Genomic DNA, 25,052 nt, shown 5'->3' with positions numbered 1-25,052 from the left:
ACACAGGGAAATTTTTTAGGCAGGACTATGCAGGAAGCATGTAGATGTGACAGGTGTGGAATTTCCCCATAATATACCATAACTCACATCTCTTTGATTCTTTAAGGTCGCAAAGCTCTTTCAACAAATTTCTCAGAGGTAGCACAAGCATTATTATCCCCATTTTACAGATGGAGAAATTGAGATTCAGATTATTTGTATTACTTATCCAGGATTAGTAAGAATAAATAATATCAGAGAGAAGATTCAAGCTCAAGTATCCAGATTCTAAGTTCATTATTCTTTTCAATACAATATGATGTCCTCAAACTAGCTGGATGATGGTAAGGGGTAGAAAGATGGAAGGCATCAGGTTCAGGTCAGGATGAGGCAGGCTTAGGCCCATAGGACCAATAATTTAGAGCTGGAAGGAATCTCAAAAGTCATCTAGGGGCAGCTAGGTGGCATAGTGGATAAAGCACTGGCCCTGGAGTCAGGAGTACCTGGGTTCAAATCTGGTCTCAGACACTTAATAATTACCTAACTGTGTGGCCTTGGGTAAGCCACTTAACCCCATTTGCCTTACCAAAAAAAAAACCCTAAAAAAAAAGGTCATGTAGTCCAATCTTCTCAGACAATAAATCAACAAACATTTATTAAACCATTACTTAATGAAAATCAAGATTCATGTCTATTAAATGGATTTGTCCAAGGTCACTCAGTAAACATCAGAAATGGCATTTGGACTCAGGTCTAAGGATCTTAAGATTGTAGAATTTGGAGTTAGAACGACCTCAGAAACCATTTCATTTTACGGTTGGAGAGTCTAAGGTCTAGATAGGATACTTACTACCCAAGTTCACAAGAGTGGCATTTGAACTTGGGGATCAGTGCCAGGGTTCTTTCTACTTTGACTTTGGATTCAGTGCCTTTCCCATTGTACCATACAGTTGTCCCATTTTAAGAAACTTAGATGGAGTGAATTGTCAATGGTATATAGACCTACTTTAAAAAGAAATTCTGATAGTGGTGGTCATATGTAATTTGTGTCTGATTCACCCAAGATCACATTAGGATTTGGGATTCTGAAAAAATTAGTCTTGAAAGTTTAAAGTTCCTTGACTTAAGATCATACTTGATGTAAGAAAAAGTAGAGACCTGATTTTTTTTGCCACTTCTGAGCAGCTGCAGATCCCTCCTTAGCAATCCTCTTCCCATTTCTTCTCATCTCTCCTTTCCTTTCCATTCTCATAATTACCTTTTAGGATCTTAAGTGACAATTTAGTTATAGTGTGTTGTCTGTCAATGTGGGGTAAGAGTGTGTGTGTGTGTGTGTGTGTGTGTGTGTGTGTGTGTGTGTGTGTGTGTTTATTGTGGGTGAAAAAATATTAACATAGAGAGGTAGTGTACCAGTCCTGATTAATCAGAGCAAGCAATATACATGGGATTGCATTTCAATTTAATAGTTTTAAACTATTATAAACTATAATAAACCAAAGTTTTGCTTTTCCAGAGCCTAGTTTATGCACAGATTATATGATATCATTGGTTGTAGAAATAGATTAATGCAACCAATTTCCCCAAATAAATAAGAAATGTGTACCTCAACAAAAAAGGAGTTCTAGAACCAAATATGGTTCTCTCCACACAATAAGAGTCAAATAAATTTTTGGTGATTTAATGTTTTAAAAATATTATTCAGTGGACTGCTGGAAGAAGGACTGAATCTGGAGTCAGAATATCTGAGTTTGAAGGCCCATTCTATTACTCATTACTTGTGTCATCTTAGGCAAGACATATATATCTGGACTACTTACTCTTGTGAGAATATCAAATTAATTAGCCTCAAGAAGTCTCAGTTTCTTCATCCTGTAAAATGAAAGTGATAATAATCACATTATTTACTTCAAAGGTTTGTTTAGAGGAAAGTGCTTTTGTATCTGTAAACTATTATATAAACTATTAATTTATGTTTATTCTCTACCACATCCTTGGAGATATGATTGAAATGGTGACTATGAACAAACAGTATGTAATTCTGCCTGAAAGTGATCATTTACATCTAGAATTTGAGGCCATTGAACCAGAATGTGAACAAAATGGTAAGGACAGTCTATTAAAGATAGATTACAACTTTATTCTGGAGATGTCTGTCCAGATTGGGTGGGCAGGCATTGAGCATCTCTGTAAATGTTAAGTGATGAAATTAAAGGATGGCCAAATTGACCATTCTTGCAATCTTATTAAAGATTAGTTGCCTTAAGCAATGCAGCTCTCAAATGGCATTGACTGTTGAAATAGATCCAAAGATCATTTGGAATGTGATGTTTCATTCATTTTTAATATTTTGAGTTTCAAATTCTATCTCTCTTTTCACTCTTGCCTCTACTCATTGAAAAAGCAAGCAATATGATATATATTATTCATGTGAAATTATGCAAAAGAATTCCATATTAGCTACCTTGCAAAAAATGCAAGAAAAATAAGAAAAACTGAAAACAATATTCACTTATTAAATAATATTGTTTTCTCTGGAGTCAAATAGCATTTTTAAATATGAATCCACTGCAATAGTCATTGATCTTTGTTACAATATTGTTCTTAGTGTGTACAATGTTTTTTCTTGTACTGCTTACTTAACTTTCCATCATTTCATATGTCTTCTCTGGTTTTTCTGAAGCCCCACCACCACCACATCATTTTTAATAACACAATAGTATTCCATCACAATCATATCTCATAACTTTTTCAGCTATTCCCCAATTGATGGACGTCTCTTCAATTTTCATGGTTTTTTTTTTTTTTGCTAACACAAATAGAACTGCCATAAATATTTTTCTCCAGAATGGTTAGAACAGTTTACAAATCCACCAGCAGTGCATTGGTGGACCTTTTTTGTTTTTGTTTGGTTTTGTTTTTCAAGGCAAATGGGGTTAAGTGACTTGCCCAAGGTCACACAGCTAGGTAATTAGTAAGTGTTTGAGGTCAAATTTGAACTCAGGTCTTCCTGACTTTAGGGCTGGTACTCTATCCACTGCATTACCTAGCTGCCCCCTATAGACTATTTCTTTTTTAACATCATCACCATTTGTAAAATTTCTTTTCTGTCATGTTAGCCAAACTGATAAATGTTAGTTGTTTTAATGTCCATTTCTCAATTATTAGTGACTTAGAGCATTTTTCCATATGACTATTGATAGTTTTGATTTCTTCTTCTGAAAATTGACTAGTCATTGAATTATGATGTTTCAGTGTAACCTGATTACTATACTATACTATGCTATGCTATGCTATGCTACGCTACACTACACTATACTATAAAATACTATGCTACGCTACACTACACTATACTATACTATACTATAAAATACTATACTGTACTGTACTATACTATACTATACTATACTATACTATACTATACTATACTATACTGTAATATATGACTGGTGTCCATATTTCAGGTCACTTGATTCAAATAAACTTTCCACCTAACTCCTACTTTCTATCTGTCACTGTCTTCCTCTCTCTCTCTCTCTCTCTCTCTCTCTCTCTCTCTGTCTGTCTCATGCACATATATACATTTAGTTAACAACAAGATGTTTTTATTGGTTTCCATGGAGTTAACTGATTTTTTTTTTAAAAAGTTATATAGCATTTATAGGTCTTTAAAAAAGGAATTTACACTTTCTACTCACAATGACTTCACATTATTCAGTACTTCCATAGTGCCTTCTCTAAAACAGCTGAGAGGAAAAGTAACAGATTGGGACAACGAGAGACAGAGTACAAATATGTTTTCTCCATTTTTTTTAGTTGAGGAAATTGGGACTCAGAGTATGTAAGTACAATCCCCAAGGTTACACTTCTGCTAAATCTCAGGGGTAAGATTCAAACCCAGCTGATATGATATGTAGTGTTCTTTCCATCAGACTATGCTGTTTTTTACAAAAGGACAAAGAGGAGTTCTTTTCTATCAACAACAGAGGAAATTGGTTAAAAATTTAGAAACCTTGACTCTACTTAGCTAAAAACATTCTTCAGCCTCCATGTATTATGTAGTATTTGGGTTTGCTATAGGAACTCTGTTATTCCTTTTTTTTTTTTTGGTAAGAATCAATTTACTGTTTAAAAAAAGCACAACTCGTATTCTCAAAATAGAACTATGACTATGATGTTCTAGATCTCTGAAAGAGGATAATCAGCACTTTAAAATTAAGTTTCCTAGCTTCACTCTGCAAAATAATGTGCCCCTTGATGCTAAAGAACAATTGTTACCCTAAATTAGTGCCTGTGAAGAGAATAGTGGAGGTTAAAGTGTCATAGTATAAGTTATAGGACTTCTTGTCTCCTTCACAGTCTGGGAAATGGGGTACAACCTAATCAATGAGAGTCATGCCCTACAAGTTTCTTAATTACAAATTCCATTTCTAATTTATTTTCAACGCTTTTCTTTTTAAGATTCAATTTAATTAAATAAACATTTGTTAGTCACCTCTAGTGACTAGAATAGTATACTGAAGGCTTAGGAATGGTGTACTTTGGTGTACAATATATAATTATGACTTATCTCTGTTTTATGGAGCTTTTTAACAAATAGGAAGATTTGACCCAAAATTAATCATCATGCAAAATAATAGTTAATTAAGTGCTTTATAAGAGAAATAGAAACAAAGTACTATATGGCATCTAAAGGGAATGAGTTCATTAGAAATAAAACATAACCTTGAAATTTTTTAATGAAATTAGATTAATGTGAAAAAAATCTAGTTTTCACATTGTTTAATTCTCATTTGTAAGGAAATATTAAAAAATCAAGTCAATAAATGTTTATTAACCACCTACTAAAAATGGTACTATGTGAAAGATACAAAGGAAGAAACTTCTCTGTCTTAAATTATCCAGCAACCTGAGACAACATGAATGAAAAATGAAAAGCATTATTAAGTACTTATGCTCCAAACATTGTGTTAAACTTTGGGAATGCAAATAGGAAATTGAGACTGTCCCTTCTATCTTTGAGGTCACCTTCTAAGTATGTAAGACAACATATGTTAGAATATTTAGCTACAAGGCAGATGGAAGGACCTGGTATTCCTAAGGGTCCACTCTAGGGTGAATGGAAAGGCTCAGTGATCTTCAGGGAGCATTGGCAGAGGATAATTTTTCCTGACTTGATACTGTGCTCCTCCCCTCCCCTCCCCCCTGCCCAAGATCTTGTTCTTTATGGTAAGAAAACTTGAATCCTGAATTAACAAAAAGGTTGGTGGGAAGAGGGGTCCATGAGTGAGCTGGATTATCAGACCAAGAGGGCAGCCCTGAGCTTGCTTTCCTCTGGAGCTGATTGGATGGAGATCTGGGTCTGTTAACTGGGCAGGTATTCTAAGGAATTGAAGGGAAAGAGGATAGCAGCTCATGGGACTTAATTCCCCCTGGGTCCTTGAGTTCTACCTTCTGGGTGGACTAGGGCAGGGGAGGTAGGGCTTTCAGAGATAATAATAGTGGCTCATGTTCATGTCCTCAAGTGACCTCTGTGAAAAGTAGTAAGGTGGTTTAATTGCAATGTCCATTTGTCCAATATAAAAGTTAAAGCAGAGAGAGAGAGAGAGAGAGAGAGATTAAATTAGTTATCCAAAGTCATATTGTAACTAAACCATGCTGACCTAGCACTTGGTCTGTGACTGCCTGGCTCCATAGTCAGGGCTATTTCCATGAGACAATGCTTCCTGTCTCCATGAAGGATCCATGATTTCATTAGCCTTTCATCACTAAAAAGCCATTCTGTCTATAATTTAATAGAAAGTAAATAGATAAATTAGTAGAGGACTTAGGTCCTCTTAGATGAGGCCTTTATTTCATTTTTTACCAAGGAAACCAAGTTCACTCATTCACTTTGTTCTATCTCTTTTCTCCTACTCATGTCATAGCCCATGCTATCAATGCCACTCCCTCCTTCTTTACTCCTGAAATTCGGCGGAAATAACATCCTCTTCTCCTCCACAATCTCACTGCATGGATGGATCCCTGATCTAATCCCATCTCATTTTCTCTGAGCACACAACAACATTCATTATAATTCCTTTCCTCTTTAATATTTAGTCTCTTTCTATCAACTAGTTCTTTACTTGCTGACTATATACATCAAGAAAGCTTTATGGACTCAGTAAATAGAGTCCTGGGCCTGGAATAAAAAGATCTGAGTTCAAATGCAGGTATAGATTCTGAGTGTCATCGCTGTTGTTCAATCATTTCAGTTGTGTCTGATTCTCTGAACCTTGGGGTTTTCTTAGCAAGAGTGTTTGTTATTTACTTTTCCAGCTCATTTTACAATTAGGGAACTAAGGCGAAGAAGACTAAGTTACTTCCTCAGGGTCATAATGTTAGTATTTGAGCTGGGATTTGAACTCAGGTCTTCTTGACTCCAAGATGGTCCCTCTGTCCATCACACCTCCTGGAAGCCATGCTGGACATGTCCCTTAACCTCTGATTGCCTCAATTTCCTCAACTGTAAAATGAACACAGCTACCACTAGTTCAGGCCTTGATTACCTCTTGCCTCGATGATTGTAATAGTTTCTTAATTGGTCTCCCTGTCTTTTGTCTCTTCCTTCCTCTAATCCACCCTCTACATGTGTCCCTCCCCTCCCCTATAAACTCCATTGAGTCTTTATTACTTCCAAGAATGAATATGAGATCCTCTTTTGGCTTTTAAAACTCTTCACATCCTGGCTGTTTTTTCAGCTTTATTACATTGTAATTTCCTCCACAAACTCTGTGGTTTAGCACCAATGACCTTCTTGCTAATTCTCCTATTGACACTCAGTTCTTGTCTGCAAGTCTTTTCCCTGAGTGTTCCTATGTGTGGAATACACTCATTCTTTGACTAATAGAATCATGGATTTAAAATCGGAAGAGATTACAGGTCATTGGATCCAACCCCCTCATTTTCTATATATGAGGTTAAATGAATTTCAGTGCCACAAACCAGTCAGTATTTGAGATGAAGTTTGAACTAAGGACTTCCTGACTCCAAATCCACTCTCCCTCTTCAATTCTGTTTCTCAGAATGCTTATTTTTTTTTCTAGGACTTGGAAGCCCTTTGCTATGTCATCTGTATAAGGCCTTTTCAGCCCCTCTAGGAATCCCTAAGCCCCGGTTGCAGGACCTTCAACAGTCAGGATACTCTTTTCATGCATATTTATCTGTATTAAGGTTATTTCGTCCCTTAGTGCTTTAAGCACTCTATTCTCTATATAAAGCATATTTGTTGATTGGTTGATAAGACAGATAAGTGCTAGGGACTTGTCTAAGGTAGAGACTTGCTTCATGGGCAAACAGCTGATAGTGGAATTGAACTCCATTCCTTATTCTAAGTTCACTACTCCAGACTGGCCTTGAAACTTCAAAGATATTGGATATTTAATGCAAGGTTTAAATAGTTCGAGACAACCATTCACAAAGGCAGGTAATTAATCAATCAAGGAACATTTAGAAAACACCCTTTATATCCCAGGCCCTATGATAAGCCTGTATAATTAAAAAAAGATAAGGGCAAACACATTTTTGCTCAGAAGAATAGGGGGAAGGAAGGCAGTGTTGGATTAATTGTAGAATGAATGGTACAGACCAAAGCTTTGAAGGAAGTTTAAAGTTTGATTGTCTGAGAAAGTCTTATGCTGTAGATATCAATTCTGCTGCTCCCAGAACTGTGTTTACCTGCTCAGGAAACAATCAAGAGTCATGACTCTCAAGAGGAAGAAACTTTAAAACCTATAAGCCTAACCTGTACTTGAATAAATTTTTCTAGGACAATTAACAAACAATTGGCCGTCTAAACTATGCTGGAAAATCTACTGGTTAGAATGTAATACTACCAGAGGTGGCCCTTTCTACTTTTGGGAAGCTTTATGTAAGCAAGTTTGTTCCCCCCCCCCCCCACCTTGCATTTTGTCTGAATCCACCTATATATAACTCTCACCCCTTGTTTCTAGTTTTGTATTCCATGGGTAAGTCAGAAAAAGTCTGATGCTTCTTCATTCACTTGGCAGCCCTTCAAATACTTAAAGACAAATATCATTTTCCAATATAAATCTCCTTTACTTCTCAATAGATATTCTTAGTTCTTTCAACTGATTATTGTATAGCATAGTTTTCTCCTATACCACCATCCCAACACTTGTTGTTTGTCCTTTATTCTGAAAGAGGACCATGACATCAGAGAGATGATGCAATGACATGCAAGTGGATTGGATTTAAGTAAGGGTTGTGTAAAGTCACCATCCTCACTTTCTTCTCCAGAGCCATCCCCCTACTCCAGCATCCAAGTATTTCAATGATAGTTTCCAATTTATGACATGATGGATGAATGTAATCTGTTGAAATAAGGCAAGATCACCAAACCATGAGGGGCTCCTGATGAGCAACACAGGGGATTAAGGTGAATAAGGAGAGGAGTGGGTAAATCAGCTAGGGAACATTCATAAGAAAAGTCAGGAAGCTCAAGTTTAATCCAGTCACCTTTCTAAGCAATTGGAAGCCAGAGAAAGCAACCAATGTCAATCCCAAAAGTCAGACTAGGCTCAGATTCCTTTTGCAGGACAAAATGAAGGAAAATTGATTTGACAAAATATCTATACCTTTTATCTATTTGTTTAGATGACCATGGAAAGCCAGCATTTAGAGGGTTCTTCACCAGGTGAATAGTATGTAGTCTCACAAGGTAAAATTTGAGATGGCTTATAGTATAGATAGAATTTAGAAAGGTAGAGAAGAAAGCTAGGTAGTGCAGTGGATGGAGTACCAGGCCTGGAGTCAGGAAGACTCATCTTCCTGAGTCTAAATATGGGCTCAGACACTTACTAACCTTGTGATTCTGGGGAAGTAATTTAACCTTGTTTACCTCCATTTTCTCATGAGCTAGAGAAGGAAATGCTAAACCACTCCAGAATCTTTGTCAAGAAAATTCCCAATGAGGTCAGATACAACTGAAATCTCTGAATAGCAAAAGAGTTAGAAAGGACAGAGGAAGGGATCATCTTCAGTGGGTGTAGCAAAAAGTAAGTAATAGAGGTGAGAAAATAAATGGGCCAGACCACAAGTGTTTCCCAAAGCAAAAATGAGAGTCTTATTCAAGTAGAATTTGGATATGTGGGTTCTGAAGTCCCTTCCATTGTAGAGGATTAAAGGTCAATTTGACTGGTGGGGGATAGTTATATATTAAAGAATCTTGAATGTCAAGCTAATGAATTTGGATTTTATTTTATAAGTTACAGGAAATCACTGGACGTTTCTGAGAGGGAAAATAATGAGTACAGTTTCAGGAAAAATAGATCTGGTAGTCATGAGGAAGATGACCTGAAGGAGAGAAACAGTTAGGGGCTCTGTAGAGCTCAAACAAAATGTGAGGTAATAAGGGCTCAGGGAGAGTTGATGCCTATGAAATTAATTGGAAGAGATGTGCAGTTTAAGAGGAAGAATATATTGAGGGGAGGCATCAAAATTTAAGTTTGAGTCTCTAAAGAGAATTTTGGTACTATTTATATAAATAGGAAAATTAAAATGAGATTCTTGTAATTGTGTTACTTATTTCAATCTTTCATTGATCTGTAATTTTTTTGGTAGGGTTATTCCTTCCAACAACCCTGATCACAACATCTTTGCAATTTGGTAGAAGGTAATGGGGCAGATAAGTGGCATAGTGGATAGAGTGCCGAGGCTGGAGTCAGGAAGACTCATCTTCCTGAATTCAAATCTGACTTCAGATGCTTACTAGCTGTGTCATCCTGGGGAAGTCACTTAACCCTGTTTGCCTCAGTTCTTCATCTGTAAAATGACCTGCAGAAGAAAATGACAAACTACTTCAGTATCTTTGCCATAAAAAAACCCAAATGGGGTCACCAAGAGTCAAACCTGAAAAATGAATAAGCAATAAAATTAGTTTTAAGGTTTGCAAAATACTGATTAAATATTAGCTTATTTTATTTTTCCAAATATTCTGGGAGGCAAGGGTTATTATTATCCCCAATCTACATATGAGGAAACTGAGACAGGTAGAGGTTAAATGATTTGCCCATGGTCATACAGCTAGGAAATAAATCTGAGACTGGATTTGAATTTAGGTCTTATCCTTACTATATAGTGCACTGTACATGATTTAACTAGATAGAAGGCATTTTCTTGAAGTACTATTATTGTTATATATTTTTCTTTTTTCTTACTATATATTTTCGATATATTAGGCAATATAATAGGCTATAATAGGTTATATTAGCCTATCTCAACAAATTTCTGTTCCTTGAATACCTACTATTTTTTCTTCCATTTTTTTACTAAGAACTTTGTCTGATACTGGATTCCCTCCCCATCTTTTTCTGAATCCTTTCTTTCAAAGATATTTCAATGGATCTGTCATCTCACTGATAGGGGTAATCTTTCCGCTCATAGTATCACAACACATTTATGCCTATTCAGCCTTTAAGATTTATGATCCTAATTCTCTCAAAACCTCCTGACATGGGTCCACCTCATGTGCTGGGGACCTTCCTCTTGATGCCTTTCCCCTTTTAGATGTCCTGACTGATTGTCCTTTCCTTAAAACCCAAATCAAATGTTATCTTTTCCAGGATGCCTTTGCTGATCTCCTGTGAGATTGAACTTTGGTTTGGAATTCTCTGACAGTATACTCATCAGGAGGCAGCTAGATGGTACAGTGGATAGAGTGGTAGACATGAAATTAGGAAGACCTGGGTTTTGGTCTAGCTAGTCCCAGACACTTACTTTTGAGGGAGTAACTTTCTCACTCTGCCTCAGTTTCCTGATCTATAAAATGAGGATAAAAATAGCACCTACTTCAGGGTTATTGTAAGGATAGAATGAGATGATAATTGTAAAGTTCTTTGCAAACCTCAAAGTGCTATATAATTACTAGTTGTTATTAATTGTTGTTATTATTTTTATTTTATTGATGTATTACAATTATTTTCTGCATATCCCCCATCAGTCTACACTGAAATGAAAGTTGTATGAAGGGAGAGACCTTGTCCTCCTAAAATATGTCCCATATCAGTTAACACAATATTCTGCATGCAGTGATTTTTAAATCACAATTTAAAGTATTTTGTATGATTTAATCATTATTATAACCAATAGAAAAATATGAGAGTAATGAACACATATAAAAGGTTGCAAAAATTTAAGTGTGTGACCCTGGGTAAATCGTTTAACTTCTCTGAATCTCAATTTACTCATTTTGTAAAATGGGGAGAATAATAGTATCCACTTCAGAGGATTGTTGACACTAAGGAGATAATGTCTATAAAGTATTTTTACAAAATTTAAAAAACCGCTGTCTTGATGTGAGTTATTACTGCTATTAAGATTCAGCAAGCAAGCATTTGAGCTGCTGTTAGTGCTAACGCATCCATCATGCCTGGTTTCACAGGCAATTTTGCAAAGAATTGGCTCAAGGGAAGTCCTTGTCTGAAAAGATGAATCTAGGCATTGACATTGCTGCCACGGAAGCCAGCTTATTAGCTTATTTTGGGTGGTTTTCTTCACAGTAGGTAGAGGCATAAAAATCTCTCTCTGGTGGCAAGGTGAGATCACCTGGTATAAATGTCATTAATTAGAATGTTTAAGAAATCAGTTCCCTAAAAATCTGAACAAGCTGAAACTAGTTTAAATGAATTAGATGCCTGTTTGACATTTCATGTTGAAACCTCATTAGAAGCCTGATGAGTTGTCAAACTATAATATGCTTATGAAAAGAAACAGAGAGCAGATTTAAAAGCAGTGAAAGAAAATGCCCGAGAATGATTTAAAGTAATAGTACATTGGTTCGAGGCTCAGTAATTATTTTAAAGCACTTTGAAATGCAGGAAATCTCTGAGGTAAGTAGATGAAAAACTATAATTCTCATTTATGGCAGGATGAAATTATAGAAAAAAGAGAGAAATGTTTTAGGTAATAAAAATGTTCTTAGACACTTAAATCCTGAACTTTGGAGATTTGGAAAAGAAACACATACAAGGTTGCAGAGTTGTATGCTCTGGAAAGAGTGATCAGAACTTTGTTCCAGGGTCCTGAAATGTAAAGGGCACAATAACACCAGCTTGGAATAAATTTCATCTCCCCCACATCCCTTTCAGTGGCCAAACTGAAGTGAGTTCCTTTCTGCTTGGTCTCACTCCTGATCATTTGTTCTAGGGCATCTTCCCTCAATCATCCTCCATTTCTAGGCCCATATCTCAAGCACTGACCAGTCCTATAGCAGTCTTAAAAACCTCAAGTATCTTGGACTTACTCCCTTGTACTTCTCCCCCTTAAATCCCAAGTGAGCCCTTCTTCCTTTCCCTTTTTCCTCCTACCCCACAATACAAAACTTCCTAGTTATGACTATTAAAGGAAAACAATGTGGTGGAGCAAAAAAAGTCATTGATCTAAGAATCCCAGTTCTGCCATTAATTAACTGGGTGAAATTGAATGAGCCTTAGCTTTTCATCTGTAAAATTTGGATAATACTACTTACATAAGTTATCTTAATGGATTATTATGACATATGTGCTTTGTAAACTATGATATAAATGTAGTATTATTAGTATAACAAAGTCCTCACTTATCCTACTCTATTTCATCCTCAGAGGATTAGTCTACTAGGTGGAAAGTTTTCTTAGCTATAAAGCCAGGATTAGTGACTAGTCAGTGTTTGAGCTTTGGGGAAAGAGCATGAGGTCATAGTTCTCTATCTCCTTGCCTCTCAACCTGACTTGCAACCTCAGAGAAGAGCATGATTATTCTCCTAAAAATCACCATCTCCACCTCTGCTTAGGTTCTATCCCCCTCCTCAGAGGCTTGATACTGTCTTCTTCATGAAATCTTTAATTCTCCCTCTCCCTCCCCCCTTCCCCTTCCCCCTCCCTCTCTCTCTCCTCTCCCTTCCCCCCCCTTCTTCCACTCTTCATCTTCCTCCCCCTCCCTCTTTCTCCCCCCTCTCTGTCTCCCCCTCCCTCTATCCCTCTCTCTCTCTCTCTCTCTCTCTCTCTCTCTCTCTCTCTCTCTCTCTCTCTCTCCCTCTCCCTCTCCTCTCTCTCTCTCTCTCCCTCTCCCTCTCTCTCTCTCTCTCTCTCTCCGTCTGTCCCCCCTTCTCATCTCTCTCTCTTTCTCTTTCTCTGTCTCTTCTTTTCTTCTTTTTTTAAATGCTTAGTTGATGCTCTTAAAAAAAATCATTTATATGACATTTCTATGACTCCTCCTTCCTCTAATTAGAACTCTCCCTTGTAGTAAGTACAGATAGGCAAAATAAATCAAACCTTTGTCTGAAAATGTATGTCTCATTCTAGTCAATCAGTCAACAAGTATTTATTAAGCCTTTAACATGTAGTAAGAATATAGTGCTAGACTCTGGGGATATAAATTCAAAGAATAACATAATCCCTATTGAGAATGACTTAGCATTCTGAGGAAACAACAAATACATAAAAATATGTGAACCACAGACATCAAGTTTATAAATATGAATAAATAAAAGTAGTAAAATACAAGATAGTTTGGGAGAAAGAGAATGAAGAGTTAGGGAGAATGAGGAAAAGTTTCATGCAGAAGATGGTACCTGAGCTACATTTTAAAGGAAGAAAGGGATTCTATGGTATAGGGAAGGAGGGAATGCATCATAGCCATGGATGGTGATGACTATAAAGATAAGGAGATGGAAGATGGAATATCATTTGTTGGGGGGAAAAAAAGGGAGATAAGGCCAAATTGACTGGATCATAGAGTGTGGGAGGGAGGCTAGAAAGGTAGATTGAGGCCATGTTGTAGAAGATTTTAAAAGCTAAACTAGGGATACTTTGGATTCTAGAGTGAATTGTAAGTCTCTGGAATTAGTTGAGAAGGAATGATATGGCCAGATCTGCATTGAAGGATAAAAGACTTTTAGTAGCAGAGTCCTGGATAGATGGAGAGACTTGGCAGGTAAACCAGTTGGGAGACTGTTGCAATAATCTAGGTGAGAGGTAATGATTCTCTCTTAGATTCCATACTTGGAATCTATCAAGAGGTAGGAAGCATGTTTTATTATCAATCCTTTAAAGTCAAGACTGGCAATTGTATTGCTTTGTCTTCTCTCTTTCTATTACTTTATTTTCTTCTCATTTGTGTCTACATTTGTAATTTCATTGTTGTGGGGCACTCCCAGTGTGGAAACTCCCTTCATGGATGCAGATCAATTTTTTTTTGTTCATAATGGATGATCTTAAAGAGTTGTCTAGCATACTGAGAATCAAATGACATGTGGACAAAAGTAAAGCTTGAACCTGTTTTCTTAATCAGGGTAAGTCTTTTCTGTAGTTACCATATTGCCTTAATTCTCCTTTATGTTAAGGATCATGTACTCCTTCCATCTATGGCACAAAGCCTTATATAGCTTTTTTATAATTTATTTTTCAATAATAATTAATATAGCATCTATATATATCATGTGCTATGCTGTTTGGTTTACAAATATTATCTCACTTAATCTTTACAATAAACCTAATAAGGTAGGTATTATTCTTCTCCTCATTTTAAAGTTGAGGAAACTGAGGCAAATAAGAGGTTGGGTGACTTGCCTTGGGATATATAACTCGTAAATGTCTGAGGCCAGATTTGACTTCGTATCTTCGTGATTCCAGCTATTTGACTTTTTTGACCAGGTATACTCATGATAGGAATTATCAAGGGCACTGCTAATATCCTCCTATAATAAAACATATTACTTACTTTTAGTTCTAATCTTTCTTGATCTTTCAGCCTCATTTGATATTTGGGAAAATTTATCTCACACTCTCTCTCTCTCTCTCTCTCTCTCTCTCTCTCTCTGAAGGTTTTTCCCCCCATCTTGGCAGCAGCAATTTTGTTGACCTTTTCTCCTTCTGCATTTGTGGGCTCCCTTCCTCTGCTTCATTAGACAATTCTCCTTCCTACTGCTCTTAAAATGTAGCTATCTTATGAGGCTCATTTACTGAAGCCCAGCTCTTTTCCTCATTGACTAAAGTCTTTTAACTGTTGTCAAGAAACAGATCATAGACTCCTAGATTTAGAACCAAAGAGACCTCAGCAGTCATTTAGTCTAGGCCCTTCATTTCATATGAAGGAACAAAAATCCAGTAAGGTTAAATGAGCCTCAGATTCTCACTGGCAGTAAAAAGGTAGGAACAGAATTAGAACCTAGGAAAGCTAGTTCCTACAAAATGCCTTGATTCCTCAAACTGTTTTTCCTGTCCTTGCCTATTTTTATTCTTTAACTCCTCCTCTACTTACATCCTACTCTACCTTACTTTTTTGTTTTCTTTCTTTCTGTCTTCAGAGCCTGGAATATTTAATATATGTTTGGTGATTGACTGATAACTTACACTGAACATGGAAATACTAAACGGACATAGGAATCAATATGTCAGAATTGGAAAAGTTCTGGATCTGAAGGCAGAAGGCTTTGATTTGAATTGTGGCTTCCCTATGTACTTACTATACGAATGCCCAAAGATAAGTTTATTTAATTTGGGGGGCCTCATTTTCTACATCTATATGATAAGGAAGTTAGACTAGGTTATTTCAAAAGGTTTTTCCAGATCTAGAGTCTATGATACATTTTTCATAATATTCCATCTATATGGAAAATTCAAGACAAAGTCTAAGTTTCTATCCCTTCACAGACTTCAGTAAAGCTTATCAATTCATTTTTTGTGTCAAAAAAATTTTAGTCACTAGAAATCATTGAGAAATCTAAATTTACAAAAAAAATTTCAAGAATTTTCCAGTAGATTTATGATTCAAAGCTCATTTAACTTGAGTGGTATAAAAGGACTTTGAACTGAGTTTTTAAAATTTTTTTATTTATGGTAGGATTAAGTGACTTTCCCAAGGTCACACAGCTAGGTAATTATTAAATATCTGAGGCTAGATTTGAACTCAGGTCCTCCTGACTACAAGGCCAGTGCTCTATCCGTTGTGCCACCTAGCTGTTCCCCTGAACTGACTTTTACTAATTTATGTTGGTGGTAAAATAAAAAAGAGATGTTAACCAAAAACCATGGGGTTAAAGTTATAAGGAATTAGATTTTCCACCCAAAATATAGAACTTCATAGCTGCAGCTATCCAATAATGAGATAGGTTGATTAATGAAGCACTGAGTGCTCTGGCACTGAAACTGTTTAAAATAGAAATTGGATAAATCTTTCAAGGAAGCCAAAGAGAGAATCTTCATCATCTAGAAGTATGTTCTAAATCATTTTTTTCATAAAATTTTCAATTTTAAGATCCTATGATTGTTATTCTAATCTAATGATTTACAAAACAATTGATGTTCTAATTTCTTTGCAAGATGACACCATTTTAAACACCATATCTTCTCAATTTATTCTCTAATGTTGATTTTAGATGTATCACCTGGCACAAGACAAACAGGCACATAGTTTGAAAAAGAGGACAAATATTGTATATGTGACCCTAGTCAAGTCTATATGTTTCAGATTTAGATTGGTAAAAAGAGTTTTATCACTATTGGAATTACAAATTTGGACAAAGGCAGAAAGGACTAGCACTATTCAACATCTACTATTTGCCAGCTACTGTGTTAAATTCTTTAGAGATGGTATTTCATTTGTTCTTCACAACATCATTGTGAAGGAGGTACTATTATTTTTCCAATTTTATAGTTGAGGAAACTGAGGCAGATAAAGGCAAGGTCACATGACTAGTAAGCATCTAAAACTGGATTTGAATTAATCTCCTTGACTCCAGGATCAACACTTTATTTGCTGCACTACCTTACTGCTGCAAGCATTTATTATATGAAAGGTATGGTGCTAGATGTGAAGAATAGGAAGATGAAAAGCAATATATTCCCTGTCTTCAAAGACAAGTATGATATAAAATAGAATGTTATAAGGGCAAAATATACCTGTGTTAGAAGAAATAGTAAGTGGAAGACCTCAGTCACATTCTATTGAGGGAATTCTGATAAAATTTCATGTAGGAGTCGGCATGGGAGTAGAATCTTGAAGAAAGGGAAGGATTTCAACAGATGGAGAAAAGAAGGGGCAATACTTCAGACAGAGGGAATATATGAGTGGGTTAATACAAACATGAGAAGAAAACAAGAGATTGTTCTGTGTGATAGGATTGCAAAATACATAAAAGGTAAAAGAATTAAAAGTCCTGAAAAGGACAGATTGTAGCTGGATTATGGAAGGTTTTTAAACTTACAGACTAAAGCGGTTGCATTTTTATCTTTTGAAAGGATAGGAATCACTGAAGATTTTTGAGCAAGGGAGTGATATGGTCAGGTGACTACAATAAAAGAATTATTTTGCCTAATGCAGATAGGATGAATCAGAATCTATAGAGACTGAATGCAGAGAGACAAGTGTGTAATGGAAGAAAGCAAGGGAAAGATGACTTCAGTTTTAAACCTAGGTCACTGGGAAAATGATGATCAATCAACATTAACCAAGATAGGAAAGTTTGAAAGAGAACCAGGGTTTTTTGAGGGGTGGCTGGTAGGGCTTATATGATAAGTTTACTTTTAGAAATGTTGAATTTAAGATAACAGACACAATATCTGGGTGAAAATGTCCAACAGACAACCGAATCTAGTATACGGGAGTTCAGAGAGAAGAGTAAACCTGGGGGGTAGATTTGAAAGTCATCTGAAAAGAGGGGATAATTTAAGGCATGGAAGAGGATGAGATCACCAAGAAAAAGACTTTAGAGAGAAGGCTAAAGACAGGCCTTGGGAAACACCCATACTTAGGGGTAGAAGATGAGCCAGCAATGGTTATAGTAAAAGTTTTTAGACAAATAAAACCAGGATAAAATAGAACCATGGAAACTAAGACATCCTGAAGCACTGGCCTCCAAATTTTCCATTCCCTTTTACTGCTCATCTATATTGACAATAGAAGGAGGTGCATGTGAAGCCAGAAAATATGATACATTTGGAAAAACAATTGACAGGCATAGTCATTGTCCTTTAAAGTTGTTACTTTAAAGCAAAACTTAATTTTCCAAAAATTTTTTAATAACTCAGTGGATAAACCAAACAACTTTTTTGTGTACTTATTTCTTAATTTGCATGCAACATTGCTGTTTTTCTTGGTTTCATGGTAAGCATACATGCTTTAATCCCTTAAAGCCATGTAAACAGTGATGACTATCAGAACTAAAGATCTTTGGCCTTACAAGTTGTCCACTGTTTAAATTCTGTGGGATATTCATAGCAGTAAATTTGAAGTTTATTTATTTCTATGAGTAGCTCTAATCTACTAACTCACTGTCCCGAGGAGGTATAAAAAAGTATTTGTGAGCCTTTGCCAAGCTTGCCTCTTAAGGACATTAGATCACCTAATTGTCCCAGAATCCTCATTGATAACTGCTCCTATGGTAGTGAATTATTTCCAATGAGTTGGAAATTCCAGTTAACACACCAGGGGAACATCCTGGAGTGACAGGATAGACTGGATGATGACTGTGAGAAAGTGCTATTTTTTTATTCCAGAAAAAAATCAACAGAACACATGTAATTACAAGAGTTATAATGGCTGAAAAGTTCTATTTAATAGCACATATTCATTCTATGAAAGATCAATCTAAATGTGAAAAACGATCCCTAGAAATAAGCATATTTGGGAAAAACCAAAGAAAACAAAATAGAAACACCTCCTAACTGAGAGAAACTCATGTACTTTAGAATTTATAGATTATATATATAGAAAGATATAATACTATTTAAGTAAATGCATGTCTATCAGTATCTATAGTTATAAAGATCTCTCTCTCTCTCTCTCTCTCTCTCTCTCTCTCTCTCTCTCTGTCTCATCCTGTATGTTGTCTTATAATTAAGTTCTAGACTGAGTCCAAATTTCATTACTAACTATATAACTCAAACAAGTCACTGTAATCATTTTGGACCTTGGTTTCTTCATTTATAAAATGTATGCTTGGTCTCCAGTTCTAAAATTCTTCTCATATATCTATGCCAATTTATATAAAGCTATTTGTATTTATAGCACAATAGAAATATATTGAGAGACAGAGAAGCAGAGATCTTTATAGATAGAAAGATATGGCAATATCTATCCATATACTGAGATATATCAATAAGCATTTATTAAGCACCTTTTGTGTGCTTAATGCTAAGACACTGTGTTAAGTGCTGGTGATACAAAGAAGAGCAATTTAGTTCTATCTCTCAAGATGCTTACAGTCTAATGTTTGAGACAACATGCAAACAGTTATGCTCAAAGTCAATATTTACAAGATAAATTGGAAAACAGTTTCAAAAGGAAGATACTGCAATAAGGAGAACTGAGTATTGTTTCCTGGAAAAAGTGAGATTTTTAGCTGAGACTTGAAGAAAGCTGGGAAGTTAAGGGACAGAGACAAGAATGAATAGAGTTTCTAGTACACAGGATAAGTGAAAATGCTTAGAATCAGGAAATGGAATGTCTAGAGTGAGGAACAGGAAGAAGGTCAATATCATTGGATCACAGAATATAGGGAGTGAGGGGGTATAAAGAGCAAGAATATTGGAAAGGTAGGAAAAGACCAAATCATGAAAAGCTTTAAAAGTCAGAGGATTTTATATGTGTTTGCTTTCTCCTATTCAGAAAAGAAGTGTGAGAAAAGCAGTAATGGGGCATAATCTCAAAAATAACAGAATAATATCTATTGCAATTCAAGACAAATTGTTCAACATCACAATTATACAAGTCTATGTTCCAACCACTGATGTTGAAAGAGGTCAAAGTGATCAGTTCTATAACATCTACAACAGATAGAAATGGCATCAAAAAAAAGATTTCACATTCATCACAGGGAATTGGAATGCTAATCAAAAGATAATGGATTAACAGGCAAATTTAGCTTTGCAATACAAAATGAAGGGCAGAGACTCAAGCTAACTCACTGGTCCTAAGACTTTTTCAATAAACCAAAAGATGACTCTCCCTAATGAATGACACCAGATTCTCTTTATAGAAATCAAATTGATGATATACTTTGAAGCCAAAGCTGGAGATGCTCTACAATCAATTAAAACAAGACTGTGGGGGCATCTAGGTGGCATAGTGGATAAAGCACCAGTCTTGAAGTCACGAGTACCTGGGTTCAAATCCGGTCTCAGACACTTAATAATTACCTAGCTGTGTGGCCTGGGCAAGCCACTTAACCCTGTTTACCTTGCAAAAACCTAAACAAAAAAAAAAACAAGACTGTGGCTCAGATCATGAATTTCTTATTGCGGAAAAAAAAGACAAGTCAAAGAAAGTAGATAAAACCATCAGACCATATAGGTATGACCCCCCAAAAATGCCCTATGAATATGAATTAAGGTGTTAAATAATTTTAAGAGATTAGATCTAATTGTTAGAGAGACTGAAGAACTATGAACAGAGTCACAATTATTGTACAACAAAAAACATTCCAAAGAAAAAAGAAGAGCAAGAAAGAAAAATTGCTATCTGATGAGGCTTTACAAATAATTGAGGAAAAAAGGAAAATGAAAGCTAAAGGAGAAACATAAAGATATACCCAACTGAATACAGAATTCCAGAAAATAGGAAAGAGATTTAAAATTTTCTTAAATGAACAATGCAAAGAAATAGAAGAAAAGAATAGAATGGGAAAGACAAGAGTTCTCTTAAAGAAAAGTTTCATGCAAAAATGGACACGATAAAAGACAAAAATAGTATGGACTTAACAGAAGCAGAAGAGATTTAGAGGTGGCAAGAATATAGAAAAAGATTGTTGTTGTTTCTCCTTCATGACATCAGGAAGGTGATGTCATGATTTGCAAGTCAATTGGATGTCAGTGAGGGAGAGCTATGAAAGATCACAAGCCTCACTCTCTCCTTCAGAGCCTTCTGGGTTCAGTGGCAAAATAAAGATCAGGATTATTGGAAATTATGTAGGATGCAGTGAGAACTTGACCTTTTTGAGCTAAGCTCTTTCACAATACCACTTTGAGCAATACCCATTCAGTGATTTAGGCTAGGTAAGAAATGAGGCAAAAAAAAATGGTTTCTTTTACCTAGTCAAAAAAAAAAAAAAGAAAAAAGAAAAAGAAAAATAACCTGGAAGGGGAAGACACTCAGGGCTTCTGACCAAAAATAGAAATAGTTGCTATTTATATTCACTCTGAGCCATTAAACCCAAACAGTGACCAAGTGAGACTTGGGCTGGGACCTGTTATTGATCAATCAGTGAGAACCAGAATAATTTGGTTTTAAGGCATGGTTCTTAGAAGAAATCTAGCCTGAAAAACCCCAAGGTATCTTGCAAAGTTTCAGCAATCAACATTTTTATTTCTTTGGATGATTCCCTTTATGGACAGAGGGAGATGGAATTGTAGGCAAGAAAGATCTTAATATCACCAATAATCACAATGTTTTGTTACCAAGAACTAGATATTCTGGAGAATAAAGTCAGGTGGGCCTTAGGAATTGGCTAGTGGAGGTTACAGAATTTCAGCTGAGCTAATTGAATCCCAAAATGATGCTGTTAAAGTTCTACACTCAATATTCCAGGAAATTTAAAAACAAAGGAACACTAGATTGGAAAAGATCAATTTATATCCCAGTTCTAAAGAAGGGCAATGCGAAAAAATTGATCAACATACTCAATAATTGCATTCATTTTGCATGCCAGCAAAGTTATGCTTAAGATTCTGCAAATGAAGATGACATGATGAGAATCCCAAAAATCCCAAGAAATCATCCAAAAAACTACTGGAAACAATTAGCAATTTTAGCAAATTGTAGGATATAAAATAAACCCTCATAAATCCTCAATTTTTCTATATGACTAGCAAGATACAGCAGGAAGAGCTAGAAAGAGAAATCCCATTCAAAGTAGCCTCAGACAATATAAAATACATGGGAGTATATTTGCCAAGGCAGACTCTGAAACTTTTTGAAAACAATTATAAAACACTTCTCACACAAATTAAATTAGATTTAAATAACTGGGCAAACATCAACTGCTCATGGATAGGTCGAGCTAATATAATAAAAATTACAGTTCTACCAAAACTAAACTACCTGTTTAGTGCCCTACCAATCAAAATTCCAAAAAATTACTTCAATGAGTTAGTAAAAGTTGTAAGTAAATTCATATGGAGAAATAAAAAGTCAAGAATTTCCAGGAATTTAATGAAAAAAGTGCAAAAGAAGGGGGCTTAGCCCTACCTGATCTAAAATTATATTAAAAAGTATCAATCATCAAAACTGTCTGGTATTGGCTAAGAAATAGAGTGGTGGACCAGTAGAATAGACTAGGTGCAATAGCAGGAAATGATTATAGTAATCTGCTGTTTGATAAACCCAAAGAGTCCAGCTATTGGGATAAAAACTCTCTCTTTGATAAAAACTGCTGGGAAAATTGGAAGTTAGTAGGGAAGAAACTTAGATTAAACCAAAACCTCACAGTCTTTACCAAGATAATATCCAAATGGTTACAGGATTTAGACATAAGACACAATACTATAAGCCAATTAGAAGATCAAGAACTAGTTTACCTGTCAGATCTATGGAAAGGGGAGCAGTTTATGACTAAGGAAGAGATGGAGAACATCACTAAAAACAAATGAGATGATTTTGATTACATTAAATTAAAAAGCTTTTGCACAGGGGCAGCTAGGTGGCGCAGTGGATAGAGCACAGGCCCTGGAGTCAGGAGTACCTGAGTTCAAATCTGGCCTCCGACACTTAATAATTACCTAGCTGTGTGGCCTTGGGCAAGCCACTTAAACCCATTGCCTTGCAAAAACTAAGGGAAAAAAAAAGCTTTTGCACAAATAAAACCACTGCAACCAAGATCAAAAGAAATGTAGTAAACTGGGAAACAATCTTCACAACTAATGTTTTTGACAAAGGATTCATTTCTAAAATATACAGAGAACTGAGTCATATTTTAAAAAAAGTCATTCCCCAGTTGACAAATGGTCAAAGGATATGCAAAGGCAATTTACAGATGAGGAGATCAAAGCAATCCATAGTCATATGAAAAATTGCTCTAAATCATTACTTATTAGAGAAATGAAAATTAAAGCTTCTCTGAGATACCACCTCACACCTCTCACATTGGCCAATATGACCAGAAAGGATAACGATCATTGTTGGAAGGGTTGTGGGAAATCTGGGACACTATTACATTGTTGGTGGAGCAGTGAACTCATCTAACCTTTCTGGGGAGAAATTTGGAACTATGCCCAAAGGGCAACAAAAAGGTGCATACCCTTTGACCCAGCAATACCACTGCTGGGTCTATATACTGAAGAGATGATGAAAAAGGGTAAAAACATCACGTACAAAAATATTCATAGCAGTCCTGTTTGTGGTGGCAAAGAATTGGAAATCCAGTAAATGTCCTTCAACTGGGAAATGGCTTAGCAAACTGTGGTATATGTATGTCATGGAACACTATTGTTCTATTAGAAACCAGGAGGGATGGGAATTCAGGGAAGCCTGGATGGAATTGCATGAACTGATGCTGAGTGAGATGAGCAGAAGCAGAAAAACACTGTACACCCTATCAGCAACATGGGGATGATGTTCAACCTTGATGGACAAGCTTATTTCATCAGTGCAATAATCAGGGACAATTTGGGGCTGTCTGCAATGGAGAATACCATCTGTATCCAGATAAGAACCATGGAGTTTGAAGTCACAAGGACTATTCCCTTTAATTCAGAAAAAAACCTTCTTATTGTCTGATCTTATTATCTCTTATACTTTATGTTTCTTCTTTAAGGATATGATTTCTTTCTCATCACACTCAATTTGGATCAATGTATAACATGGAAACAATGTAAAGACTGACAAATTGCTTTCTGTGGGGGGATGGGGGAAGTGAGATTGGGGGAAAAATTATAAAACTCAAAATAAATAAAATCTTTAATTAAAGATTCTGCGAATGAGATTTCAGCAATTTGTAAACCAAGAATTTCCAGCATGACAGTCTGGTTTTTTTTAAGAAATAGAGGAACTAAAGAACAAATTGCCAATATTTCCTGGATTATGAAGAAAGCAAGGGAGTGCAAGAAAAAAAAATCTGCTTCCTCTTTATTGACTACTCTAAAGTTATGGATCATAACAAAATGTAGCAAGTCCTCAAAGAATAAGAGTATAGTACTTCATCACCTTATTTGTCTCCTGAGGAACCTTCATATGAATGTGAGGAATGTAGGGTGTTGGTCTTCACAGAATGGAAGGGAGCCCTTAGGAAATCCATTACAAAGGGGGAATGGCCCAGCCAATCACAAAACTGGGAGAGTTTTCCTAATCCCATTCCAGAGATGGCAAACCCAAAACTGGTTCTTAACCAATTGAGAGTGACCTTAAGATCTTGACCTAAAGCAACTGAGTTTGCACAATTAGGTAATTATTAACCTACACCCCGCCATGAGGATTGGGGTTCATCAGCATATCATGCATGGTATGATGTGGGAGGAGGGGGGATCATCATATTAGGGGCATGTCATGGAATGGGTGGACCTCTTAGATTGCATCTCAAACTCTGAGAGCCTATGAAGATCCAAGAGGGAGGGGGAAAAGTTTCTGAAGACTATAAATTACCTGATGTTCCAAGGCCATCTTGTGCCTCACACCAGGTGATGTACCTGTATCTTGCAAGGTTCATGAATAAAATCTACAATTTTCTCTCACTCTAGCAGGTTTTTCTTTCATTCATTCATTCATTCATTCATGCATTTATTTATTTATTTATTTATTTAGGTTTTTGCAAGGCAAGCGGGGTTAAGTGGCTTGCCCAAGGCCACACAGCTAGGTAATTATTAAATGTCCGAGATTGGATCTGAACCCAGGTACTCCTGACTCCAGGGCCGGTGCTTTATCCACTGCGCCACCTAGCCTTCCCCTTTCATTCATTTATAACATGAGCCAAGAAGCAACAGTTGGAACCAAACAGGGAATAATTGTACTAAGATGAGAAAAGGAGTATAAGACTGTTGTACTAAGATGAGAAAAGGAGTATAAGACTGTACATTGTTAGGCAGCTAGGTGGCACAGTGGATGGAGCACTGACC

General features: G+C 36.1%; 1 protein-coding gene and 1 long non-coding RNA gene across 14 annotated transcripts in view; one reads left to right on the top strand and one right to left on the bottom strand.

The window, feature by feature from the left end:
* PPP1R1C (protein phosphatase 1 regulatory inhibitor subunit 1C) overlaps positions 1-25,052 on the top strand; it is a 206,320-nt gene that overhangs the window by 48,869 nt on the left and 132,399 nt on the right. The window lies entirely within an intron of this gene.
* Positions 1-25,052, bottom strand: part of LOC141507677 (uncharacterized) — a 105,721-nt gene that overhangs the window by 44,649 nt on the left and 36,020 nt on the right. For 8 of the 12 annotated variants that reach the window (XR_012474229.1, XR_012474232.1, XR_012474227.1 and 5 more), the window contains 3 exons: positions 9,746-9,810; positions 7,604-7,695; positions 1,797-1,848 (listed from right to left, as the gene is read on the bottom strand). This is a non-coding gene — a long non-coding RNA (uncharacterized LOC141507677). The remainder of the gene's footprint in view (positions 1-1,796; positions 1,849-7,603; positions 7,696-9,745; positions 9,811-25,052) is intronic. The other 4 variants (XR_012474233.1, XR_012474226.1, XR_012474235.1 and 1 more) reach the window with 3 other exon arrangements.

This window comes from Macrotis lagotis, chromosome 1 (assembly GCF_037893015.1).
Source record: "Macrotis lagotis isolate mMagLag1 chromosome 1, bilby.v1.9.chrom.fasta, whole genome shotgun sequence".
Classification (NCBI taxonomy): Eukaryota; Metazoa; Chordata; class Mammalia; order Peramelemorphia; family Peramelidae; genus Macrotis; species Macrotis lagotis.
This window is presented reverse-complemented; position numbering and strand designations above follow the sequence as displayed.